We start from the raw sequence: 13,193 nt of genomic DNA on the forward strand, positions 1-13,193 counted from the left end.
TTATGGAATAGCAAAAGATGCTGAAAACCAAAGCAAACCTGAGAAAAAAGAACAAAGCTACACGTATCACACTTCCTGATTTCAAAGTATACTACAAAGCTATGGTAATCAAAACAGCATGATACTGGCAGAAACATAAACACACAGAGCAAAGGAACAGAACTGAAAGCCCAGAAATAGACCCACACTCTTATTGATAGCTAGTTTTTGACAAAGGAGCCAAGAACATACAATGGAGAAAGGAAAGTCTATCCAGTAAATCGTGTTGGGAAAACCGGACAGCCTCATGCAAAAAAATGAAAATAGACGATTATCATACACCATACGTAAAAGTTAACTCAAAATGGATTAAAGAATTGAATGCAAGGCCTGAAACCATAAAACTCTTAGAAAAAAACATAAGGAATATGTCCTTTGACATTGGTCTTAGCAGTATCTTTTTGAAAATGTTTCCTCAGTCAAGGGAAATGAAAGAAATGAATGAATGGGACTACATCAAACTAAAAAGCTTCTGTACAGCAAAGGAAACCATCAACAAACTGAAAGACAATCTACCAATTAGGAGAAGATATTTTCAAATCATATACCCAATAAGGGGTTAATATCCAAATATATAAAAACCTCATACAACTCAAAAACAAACAATCTGATTAAAAAGTGGGCAGAGAATCAGAAGACATATTTCCAAAGAAGATATACAGATGGCAAAAAGGGACTTGAAAAGATGTTCAACATCACTAATTATTAGGGAAATGCAAACCAAAATCACAATCAGTCATCACCTCACATCCGTCAGATGGCCCTTATTAAAAAGTCAAGAAATAACAAGTGTTGGAGAGGATGTGGAGAAAAGGGAACACTCATACACTACCGGTGGGAATGCAAACTGGTGCAGCCACTATGGAAAGTAGTGTGGAGATTCCTCAAAAAGTTAAAAATAGAACTACCATATGATCCAGCTATCCCACTTCTGGGTATTTATGAAAAGAATATGAAAACACTAATTCGAAAAGATGTATGCACGCCTATGTTTATTGAAGCATTATTCACAATAGCCAAGACTTGGAAACAGATGAAGTGCTCATCAAGGACAAATGGATAAAAAAGGTGTGGTATATATATGCAGTGGAATACTTCTCAGTCACAAAAAAAGATGAAATCTTGCCATTTAAAACAACACAGATAGACCCTGAGGGTATTATGCTAAGCAAGATAAGTGAGACAGAGAAAGACAAATACCACATGATTTCACTCACATGTGGAAGATGAACAAGCATATGAACACATAGATACAGAGAACAGATTGGTGGCGACCTGAGGCAAAGGTTGTGGAGAGAAGGCAAAATGGGTAAAGTGACAGGTGGATGGTGATGGATGGCAACTAGACTTTTGGTGGTGAACATGCTGTAGTCTATACAGAAGTTGAAATATAGTGATGCACACTTGAAACTCAGCTAATGTTATAAACCAATATTACCTCAATAAAAAAAAAAGAATAGTCAAAGAGTTCTTGAAAAACAATAATAAAATTAAAGATCCTATCCCACATATTTCAAGGTATATCATAAAGCTACACTATTCAAGAAAATATGGTATTACAACAGCATAAAGAATCCATAAATAGACCCACATATAGATGGTCAAATAACTTTAACAAAGACATCAAAGAAATTCAATGAGAATATAAAAATGTTTTCAACATAAAGTGCTGAAACAACAGAGTATTTATACACTAAAGTAAAACCTCCAACTCTACCTCTCACTGGAGACAAAAAGTCAATTTGAGATGGATCATAGGCCTAAATACAAAACCTAAAAGTATAGAGCTAATAGAAGACACCATAGGAGAATATGCCTGCACCTTTTGCGTAGGCGAAGATTTCCCTGAGAACTCACAAGAAGTAAAAGCCATTAAAAATTATAAACTGGACTTCCCTATAACTTACCACTTCCGCTCGGGGCTGGCCCCATGGCCGAGTGGTTAAGTTCTCGCTCTCCACTTTGGCAGCTCAGGGTATCTCCCTTTTGGGTCCTGGGTGTGGATATCACATGGCTCATCAGGCCATGCTGAGGCAGCATCCCACATAGCATAACCAGAGGGTCTCACAACTAGAATATACAACTATGTACTGGGGGACTTTGGGGAGAAGAAACAGAAAAAAGGAAAAAGATTGGCAACAGATGTTAGCTCAGGTGCCAATCTTAAAAAAAATCAACTTCCTCTCTTCAAAAATCGTCATCAAGACAATAAAAAGACAAGCCATAAAATGGGAGATATATTTGCAGCACATACATATGCCCTAGGACTTGTATCCACCATAAATTAAAAAAAAAAAAATCCTCTCAACTCAATGACAGAGACAAGCAATCCAATTTTAAAATAGGCAAATGAACAGAGACTTCACAAAAGAAAACATACACATGATCAATGAGGACATTTTAAAAATGCTTAACACAATTAGTCATCAGGAAAATTAAAAGCAAAATCATAATGAGATGCCACTACACATCTACCAGAAAGACTGAAATCAAAAAGTCTGAAATAAAAAATCAAATGTTGGAAAGGATGCGGAGCAATCAGGCCTCTCTTACGTGCGGGTACAAATACAAAATGGCATAAACACTTTGGGAAATTTTTTCAGTTTTCTAAACAGTTAAACATACATCTATCCTATGACACAGCAATTCCACTCTTAGGTATTTATGCAAGAGATATGAAAATATTTGTCCACCAAAAAAATGTGTACAAGAATATTCACTACATACAGTATGATTCTAACTATATGACATTCTGGAAAAGGAATACCTATGGAGACTATAAGAAGATCGATGGTTGTTGGAGTGGGGTGAGGGAAATATGAATAGACAGAGCACAGAGGATTTTTAGGGCTGTGAAAATACTCTGTATGATATTATAATGATGTGTATATATATATCATTAAACATTTGTTCAAACCCATAGAATGTACAAAGTAAACTATTGACTTTGGGTGATTATGATGTATCAGTGTAAGTTCATCCTTGGTAAGAAAAAAAAAGTACCATTCTGGTAAGTGATGTTGATAATGGGGGAGGCTACACAGCAGGTATCTGTACCTTCCTCTCAATTTCATTGTAAACCTAAAACTGCTCTAAAAAAATAAAGTCTTTGAAAAGAAGGTTCATTGCAGCTCTATAATATCAAAGTCAAAAACAACTCAGATGTTGGGGCTGGCCCCGTGGCCGAGTGGTTGAGTTTGCGCGCTCCGCTGCAGGCGGTCCAGTGTTTCGTTGGTTCGAATCCTGGGCGCGGACATGGCACTGCTCGTCAGGCCACGCTGAGGTGGCGTCCCACATGCCACAGCTAGAAGGACCCACAACAAAGAATATACAACTATGTACCGGGGGGCTTTGGGGAGAAAAAGGAAAAAAAATAAAATCTTTAAAAAAAAAAAAAAACAACTCAGATGTTCATCAACAGGGTAAATTAACTGTGGTATATTTATGGAATACTGTATTACTCAGCAACAAAATAATATAAATATCAACGTGAATGAATGTCAAAAATATTAGACTAAGTGAAGGAAACCAAACACAAAACAAACATAATGTATGATTCCGTCTATTTGATATTGTAGAACAGGTAAAGCTAACTTATGGTAGTAACATGATCCCAATGATTTTTTATGAAGTCATGAGTGATTGGGAAGGAGCACAACTGAAGTTTCTAGGGAGTTGGAAATGTTCTGTCTTTATATGCATTCACCAAAACTGATTGCATGGTATATTAAACCTCTGAGAATTTAACTATGCACAAATATACCTCAAAGGAAGAGTTAAAAATTCTGTCCTCAGAGGAGTGTCATGTCTCTTAGACACATGAGTAGTTAAGTCTCTGAATCAAACTCAAGATTACACTTCGGACAGTTAAAAACTGACATTACTTCTAAATTTCATATAGATTTTCCTTCACAGTTTCTTTAACTTTTATCGTTAGCATTTAAATTTATGGGGTTTTATTGGGTTTTTTTTAAATTTTTTCCTTTTTCTCTCCAAAGCCCCCCGGTACATAGCTGTATATTCTTCGTTGTGGGTCCTTCTAGTTGTGGCATGTGGGATGCTGCCTCAGCGTGGCTTGACAAGCAGTGCCATGTCCGCACCCAGGATTCGAACCAACGAAACACTGGGCCACCAGCAGCGGAGCACACGAACTTAACCACTCGGCCACAGGGCCAGCCCCTAAACTTAGGTTTTGAGGGGCTCTCGTATATCCTTTATTTCTCCTCTTACCCACCTGGCACCATCTTTTCCCAAATACTTGCATTTGGAGCATACTGAACATGACACAGGAACCATTAAGCAAAGTTATTTCCAGATGTAGCAACAAGATTAAATTTATATCTTCTTCTCTGAATATAGACTTCAGGGAACTGCAGAAACCTCACTCATAGCTCCTATTCCATGACATCATCTTCTACTTTAAGGATTTTACATTTTCCTTATAGTTTAATTCAACAGCTTTATCAATATGTTAAGACACTTTGGCACTGGCCACACAATAGTAAGACGTCTCTATCCTTAAGTGCTAGTGACACAGAAACATTTGTCAATTTTGATACAATTATGTAGGTGGCACATTGACAAAAAATACATAGAGTGGGGCATGATTCCTTTTCTTAAGATGAACAATAATAGGGAGAGTGGAAGAGTTTGTGATATTTGAATCTGATTTAAAAAGTATGAGTAGCATTAACTGAAATTTCTGTAGAAAATTCATAGCATGGAAAGGCAGATGGAATAGGCATTTGAGTGTATTTGTGGCACATTATATGATTGTTGGAGTATAGGCCAGCTTGTAAAGGAGAAAGTAATCCAAAAGACAATTTTAATCCCAATTGTTAAAAATCTGCGGCTTCCATGCTTATAAATGTTCCCTGGTGAGTAATGACTTTTTGCTCTTTTCAAATTCTGTTCCTATCGAGTTTACCTACTATCCATTTGAAAAGGGTCAGAATAGTCTTATAATTTTTGTAATGGCCACATAGTAAAATGCTATTTCTTTCATACATGTTTGCATTTTCATAGCTCCACAAAAAAGGCAGACATACAAACACACACACATGCACATATCACTGATGATGGATTTTAGATTAGTGGTGATTAGTACCCATGACAGACTTTGAGACTTAATTGCACCTGCCCCCAGCCTCTCAAAATTAAACTTCACCAAAACGTGTATCCCTGCCCTATGGCAAAATAGTCTTGTGCTAATGGTCTCAGGTGGATTGTAGGCGAATATATCCTCAGAATTTATCATGACAACTATCAGAAGGTTCAATCTGTCGTAATATACAACACATGTGCCAGAAAACAATGCTGTATTTCAGGGGCTTGCCACTCCCCATTAAGAAATTTTGAGGAAAGAGAATGCCTGAACCCGTAACATAGGCAGCAGTTTCCTGAATAAGCCACTTATCTATGGAATATTGACTATTATCTAGAATGTCTATGAAGGAAGCAATCATTTCTGACTTGCTCAACATTTTATAACAGTGCCTGGCTCTTAGTTTACATTCCAGAAATATTTATGATTATATTGGAAAAAATGAATGTTGACAAATAAGTACACAGCTATGTCCAAAACGCCTCTCATCACTGTTTTCTTCAGTCATCTTCCAAAATCTGAAGATATCTTTGTCATCTATATTATTCCACACTGTTATTCCCGTCATGGTATCCCTTTCCTTTTCTATGCAGCTGCCTTCATTCCTCCCCAAACCTTCCACTGTGCCATTGAGATCTCCTGTTCCATGATTAATAAACTCACCTATATCCTCAAAGTATTTATACAACATTTTCTATACCTCCTAGAATTAAGTGAATTGAGACTCTCCCCTGAAGACACTGTTTCATCCACAACTCCCTTATGAGAAAATAACTCCAGCCTCAATATTTCAGAATGTGAGAATTGAACCAATGGCTTTATTCTACTTCTAGGTTGTTCTTCCCTCCACTCTTATTTTCAAAATACATAGATTCATTTGAAGCTCATGTCATTTGGCTGAGCAACCATCTAGGCTGGTATTCCCCACAGAATGGTCCTCAACAGCAGGCATCACAATTACTTACAGTGTTATTTAAAATGCCCATTCCAGGTATAATAAGATGTTTTAAACCAGAAATTCTGAATATTAAACCCAAGAATCTTAATTTTTAACAAGTACATCATGTGACTCTTATGAATTCTAAAGTTTTAGGAACTTTCTTCCTTTCTTTCATGCTGCTGTCATTTACTAGAATCATAACCTCTCTCCCTCTCATTCATATACATTTTGGAATCAGGCTCAGTTTTCCTCTATACCAAAGACTCTGGTATCATTCCAGCCTACATCAAAATTAGGCTGAATTTTGAATATGCCAGCGTCCCTGTTTCCATCTCCAGAGGAGTTACCACCTCTCATCACTATGTCCACACCACGAACCTAGTCATCCTCCAAAGCTGCTTCAGCTCTGCAATCCTAAAGCAAGATGCCACAAAATGACCTTCTGTCCCTTTAGTTTTCCTATTCATTATTCTCTTTATTCCTTACAACTGAGCAGAAGGATAACAAAATGATTTTACAAGTATTATTCTCTTATAGACAGTGAGAAATTATGTTACATCCTCACAGTAATTGTTCTGATATTATTTCTGACCTGTCTAGTGTTGGTCTGAGTTATTTAATACTCTTTTACTTTTGCAAACAGAAATTCAAATTTAGAAAATTTTTATATGAGATCTCTAAATGAGAAATAAGTGGTACAGTTCATCAGTACAGAAAAATGGGAGGGAATAGAGCCTGATCCTAGTTATATCTATACATGAAATAGGCATCAGTATATGGGAAGAACCTGACAATTGAATACAATTGGTTAGACAATCTATACAAGAGAGTCAACAATTTATATTCATGTGTTAGTGAAACAAACTAAAGTAGTGGAAACTTATAAGAAATAGTTAAAAAAGTAGCAATAGATAAATCTTTGGTAGATGATAGTCAAAAGTCAAAAAGTGTGTAGCATGGTCATCAGCCCTAGGCAGGAGTTGAAGAAGAAGTCTCTCTCCATTAAGGTAATAAATTAAAAGTATTTTGATCAATATCTGTATCCACCATTTGACCATAAGCTCCATGATGTTGATGATTTCATATGTCCTATCTACCATTCCTATTAGATGCCTAATAGGAAACAGATAAATATTTACAAGGTAAATAAATGGAAATTGAATTTGATGTTTTAAAAAAGCCGTTTGATCACAAAAGAGACTCAGAATGAAGAAAACGACACAAATCTATTCCTATAATTGAGGGTGCAGAATATCAGGGCTCAAACGAGGAAACTTGGACACATGATCTTAGAGCAGCAGCACCAGGGAGCAGTAAGTGTGGACTTCTACTTGGCAAACACTTCTGCACTGGATAGTTTTAGGCACATTACACAACAGTGGTGGTCATACTGAGGCAAAGAGGTAGAAGTAACTCAGAACCAAGACCCACTAGAGTGTCAGAGTACAGAAGATTTTCTTAACTTGTCTCTGTCTTAAAACATTTGGAGCCTTGTTGTCAATAGACATTTGGATGAAAGTACTGGATGTGCATGGAGGAAAAATAGAATGAAAAAAGAAAGGGAAAGGCATGAAACATATTATTTGGTCATTTATTTTGCAAGTTTTTGTTTCTTTTGTTCCCCCAATTCAACTGTATTACATGTTAAGACAATGTTAAGACGATGTTAAGACAATGACTATTAAATATATTTATTTCCATACCATACTGTGCCTAAATCAGCACCATGAAGAAAGTAAAGGCCTAACCAATGATTGATGAAAGGAACTGAAATCTCAGCTTGAACAAAACACAGCTCTTTCTCTCCTACTTCAGGGTTAGGGGGTATATCTTCAACTTTTTGTGATGACATTATTTTCTCTACTCAGGTTAAGAAACAGATCAACATGTGTCAACCTCTAGAGTTACTCTGGGAATCCCAAGTCTTCCTCCCCAGTCTCATTAGTGCCCCCTTTACCTCCTTGTTCCTTAGAGTGTAGATGAGTGGGTTAAGAATTGGGGTTACAACAGTGTAGAAAAGAGTGAGAAACTTGCCCCATTCGTGAGCATAATGATTCTTGGGTTGAAGATAGACAGCTGTAACAGTGCCATAGAAGAGGGACAGCACAAGAAGGTGAGAAGCACAGGTGCCAAATGCTTTCTTCTGTCATGTAGTTGACTTTATTCTCAGTACAACCTTAGCAATAGCACCATAGGAGGAAAGGATAATGATCAAGGGCACCACCAGAAGAATAATACTGGCTACAGACATCTGGATTTCATTGTAGGTGGTGTCTGCACTGGAGGCCTGAATCAGGGCTGGGACTTCACATACAATGTCATCTACCCTCTGGAGGGAGCAGAAGGGTAACTGGAGAGTAGCAGGTGACTGGATCAGAGACTGAAACAGGCCAGTTCCCCATGCAAGAATAGCCAACTGCAGACAAAGTTTTGGATGCATGACAGTGGTATATTGCAGTGGATGGCACACTGCCACACAGCGGTCCACAGCCATGACCATAAGAAGGACACATTCAGTGGCCCCAAGCCACAAGAAGACATAGAGTTGAAAGGCACAGCCAATATAGCTGATGGTCTTCTCTGGACTCCAGAAATTAACCAACATCTGTGGAACACAGCTGCTAGTGAAACAGAGATCTAGCAGGGAAAGGTTGGAAAGAAAGAAATACATTGGGATGTGGAGTTTTGGATCCTTCAAGGAGACAAGAATTATGACCATATTTCCTGCAATAGTCAAGCCATAAAAGATCAGAATTACCCAAAAAAGTATCTTTTCTAAATATGGCTTGTCAGAGAAGCCCAGGAGGATGAAATCACTGTGGCTGTTATTACAAATTGTGATCATAATCTTCTGGGTAATCACCTCTTTGAGAAATGGTTCAAAAAAGCCTGTGATGTTTCCAATACAGAGACAAGAAGAGGACAATATGACTTATTTGATTCCTTTGTACTCAAGGATGTTATTTTTATTTCCTATATTTTGAGAAAAAGATACAAGATTTAGTGACTTGTTTTAATCTTGTTATAACCTTGTTTGATACTCACCATTCATTTTCTCTATTTTTCTCTTCCTCTCTCAGATCTTCTTCATATTTTATATCTGATGAGAGCTATGCATTATAAATATTATGTAAAATATATATTAAACACCTACGAGCAAAAATCGCTTTGCAAAATATTATGAAATCATTCCATCTTTGCTCTCAAAGATGGCACATTTATCACATTATCACATAGTTTTTTATATAAATTACTGTTCCATGCATATTATTTTTCTGTCTTTCTCTATTCGTTTTGTTCTCTTATTTTTCTGTGTCTTTGTATCTCAATTTATCTGAATACATTTCTCCCATGTTTCTCCTTCTCCCTTTCATCTCCCCATCCCTCAATCTCTTTTCCTCTTCTCTTTTCTTTCTCCCTTTCTCTTCTTCATTCCTTCTTTCCACCTTCTCTATTGAGTTCTAAGCTTGAATTCTTCCTCACCACCTTGTGCTATGTGATCTTAAAAAAGATTTAAACATTTTGTTCTTATTTTAGTTTTCCCTTAGATTGTCTATTTGGAAAAGGTAGGAAAATCATAGAAACTACCTATGGTTGTTGGAGGAACCAAATATGAACACACAAAGAAATTACTAAAAAAATAATTCCTGGCTCATAGTAACTGTTCAGTGTATGTTAGCTATAATTATCATGATCATCTCATGGTCATGAGGATGATACTATCCAAATGATTGTTCCAGGTGCAAAACACCAAAATTTACAAGCAAAGTGTTGCAGAGAAATTCATTTGAAGAAATGAAATATTATATGTCTACACTATCTCCTTTGCAAAAGAATTGAAAAGTAATTATATTTCCCACCATTATAAATTATCCATCTTTATATTATAGAGCAGGAATATCTCTATTTACTGTCCTTTTCTTCCCAGAAAACATGAGATTACAAAAAAAAATTGGAGAATGTACTATCTATATTCATCTTTCCATAGATCAAAGAAATTTAAGGAAATTTTTTTTTTTACCCAATCGTTGGCATATTTTCTTAACATGGTAAAGCAAAGTGGCACCCTAGTTCCTTTTTCCTTCTTCTGTCTCAATTCTCTTCCATGGTTGTTGTCTTTTTTCGAACTCTGTACTCTGTTGCTTCACTTTTCTGCTTCTCTGTTCCCAACCAGTTTTTCTATTTGTGTAGCATGACAAAATCTGTTGGCTCTTCAAGTTGGTTTACGTAGCACTTTTCACTTTCCAAGTTTTTTTTTTAATTTACAATGAGCTTTTGCGGATAGAGTCACTGAAGGAAAATAATCAATGTTAATGGTTTGAAACAGATTTTATAAATCTATGTCCTCCACTGACTTATTTGACTGAAAATGTTTCCAAGAAATTTAAACTCTTGCCTCCCTTCTCTAACCCAAATCAATATGTTTGATGAAGTCTTATTTGTGCCAACATTTAAATTAAAGATATATATTTCCAAAATATTTTTCAGTGGACCGAATATTAAAGAATTAGATTAAATCATCAAAATTCTGAGGGTGAAAATCCAGATACTATTCCCATCTTTTTATTTATCATCTATCACTTTTTTCCAAATTGCTCCACAAACATAAAGCTTAGAACAGACAAGAATACTCTATCCAGCAAAGTTATCATTCAGAATGGAAGGAGAGATAAAGAATTTCCCAGACAAGCAAAAATTAAAGGAGTTTATCACCCAGAAACCAGTTCTGCAAGAAATGCTACAGGGACTTAAGTGGGAAAGAGAAGACCACAAATAGGAATAAGAAAATTATAAAAAAAAAACAACAAAAAACCCACTCAAAACAAACATAAAATAAAATCACTGGTAAAGGCAAAAATACAGTAAAGGTAGCAGAACAACCACCTATGAAGATAATATGAAGGCTAGAAGACAAGAGTACTAAAACTACGTGTTTCAATGATAAGAGGGTAATGGATAGATACACACAAAATAAGAGGTTAGATGTGATTTCAAAAACATAAAATGTGGGAGGAGGGGAGTAAAAGAGTAGAGCTTTTAGAAAGTTCAAACTAAAGAGACTATCAACTCAATATGCATTGCTGTATACGTAGAATATTATAAATGAACCTCATGGTAATCACAAACCAGAAACCTCTAATAAATACACAAATGAGTAAGAAAAAGGAAATCAAACATATCACCGAAGAAAGCCATCAAACCACAAGGGAAGAGAGCAAGAGAAGAAGAAAGAACCAGAGAACTACTAAAACACCCAGAAAAAAAGCAACAAAGTGGCAATAAATACATATTTATGAATAGCTACTTTAAATGTCAATGGACTAAATGCTACAATCAAAAGACATAAGGTGGCCACTGGATTAAAAAAACAAGACCCATATATACGCTGCACACAAGAGATACACTTCAGAACTAAAGACACTCACAAACTGAAACTGAAGGGGTGGAAAAAGATACTCTATGCAAATGTCAAAGAAAAGAAAGCTTGGGTAGCAATACTTATATCAGACAAAATAGACTTTAAAACAGAAACTGTAGCAAGAGACAAAGAAGGGCACTACATAATGATAAAGAGAACAATCCAACAAGAGGATATAACACTTGTAAACATCTATGCACCCAACACAGGAGCACCTAAATATACAAAGCAATTATTAACTGACATAAAAGGAGAAATAGACAGTAAACACAATAACTGGACAGCCACAGGCAAAAGAATGAAACTAGACTATTGTCTTACACTATGCAGAAAAAGCAACTCAAAATGGATTAAGACTTGAATGTAAGATCTGAAACTGTGCAACTTCTAAAAGAAAACATAGGTCTTACAAGCATTTTTTGAAATATCATATCTGATAGGACAAGGGAAACAACAGAAAAAATAATCAAATGGGATTGCGTCAAACTAAAATGCTTCTGCACGGCAAAGGAAATCATCAACAAAACAAAAAGACAACTTAATAATTGGGATCAGATATTTGCAAACCATATATCAGATAAGGGGTTAATGTCCAAAATATAGAAAGAACTCACATCTCAACAACAAAAAAGACTATCAACCCAATTAAAAAATGAGCAAAAGATCTGAAACAGAGATGTCTCCAAAGAAGATATAAAGATGGCCAACAGGCATAGGAAAGGATGTTCAACATCATTAACTATCAGGGAGATGTAAATGAAAACTACAATGAGATATCACCTCACTCCTCTCAGAATGGCTATAATTAACAAGACAGGAAACAATAAGTGTGGGAGAGGATGTGGAGAGAAGGTAACCCTCATCCACTGCTGGTGGGAGTGCAAACTGGTGCAGCCACTGTGGAAAACATGGTGGAGATTAGTCAGAAAATTAAGAACAGATCTACCATATGATCCAGCTCTTCCACTGCTGGCTATTTATCCAAAGACCATGAAAACACAAATGCATAATGATACATGCACCCTTATCCCTATGTTCATCACAGCATTATTCACAATAGCCAAGACTTGGAAGCAAACCAGGTGCCCATCAAGGGACAAATGGATAAAGAAGATGTGGTATATATACACAATGGAGTACTACTCAGCCATAAGAAATGATGAAATCCGTCCATTTGTGACAACATGGATGGTCCTTGACTGTATTATGCTGAGTGAAATTAGTCAGAGAGAGAAAGTCAAGTACCATATGATCTCACTCATAAGTAGAAGATAAAAACAATGACAAACAAACACATAGCAACAGAGATTGGATTAGTGGTTACCAGAAAGGAAGGGGTGAGGGAGGAGAGTGAAAAGGGTGATTAGGCACATGTTTGTGGTGATGGATTGTAATTAGTTTTGGGGTGGTGAACATGATGCAATCTACACAGAATTCAAAATGTATTATGATGTACACCTGAAATTTATATAATGTTATAAACCAATGTTACTACAATAAAAAAATTAATTAAAATAAATAAATAAAAGGCAAATCTTACCCTGCCAAAAAAAAAAAAAACATAGAACTGAAAAATGGAACTATAATCGATAGAGAGGAATTTTAATTAGAGATCCATAAATAAAACTTCTCTTGATAACCAGCAGCAGCAGCATAGCTATACTTGACTGAGATTTTACATGCTTGGAAAT

At 36.1% G+C, this 13,193-nt stretch overlaps 1 pseudogene; it reads right to left on the reverse strand.

The window, feature by feature from the left end:
* Positions 1-7,974: 7,974 nt before the first annotated feature.
* Positions 7,975-8,928, reverse strand: LOC106843484 (olfactory receptor 2H2-like; annotated as a pseudogene).
* Between the last annotated feature and the right edge of the window lie 4,265 nt (positions 8,929-13,193).

This window comes from Equus asinus, chromosome 8 (genome assembly GCF_041296235.1).
Source record: "Equus asinus isolate D_3611 breed Donkey chromosome 8, EquAss-T2T_v2, whole genome shotgun sequence".
NCBI lineage: Eukaryota > Metazoa > Chordata > Mammalia > Perissodactyla > Equidae > Equus > Equus asinus.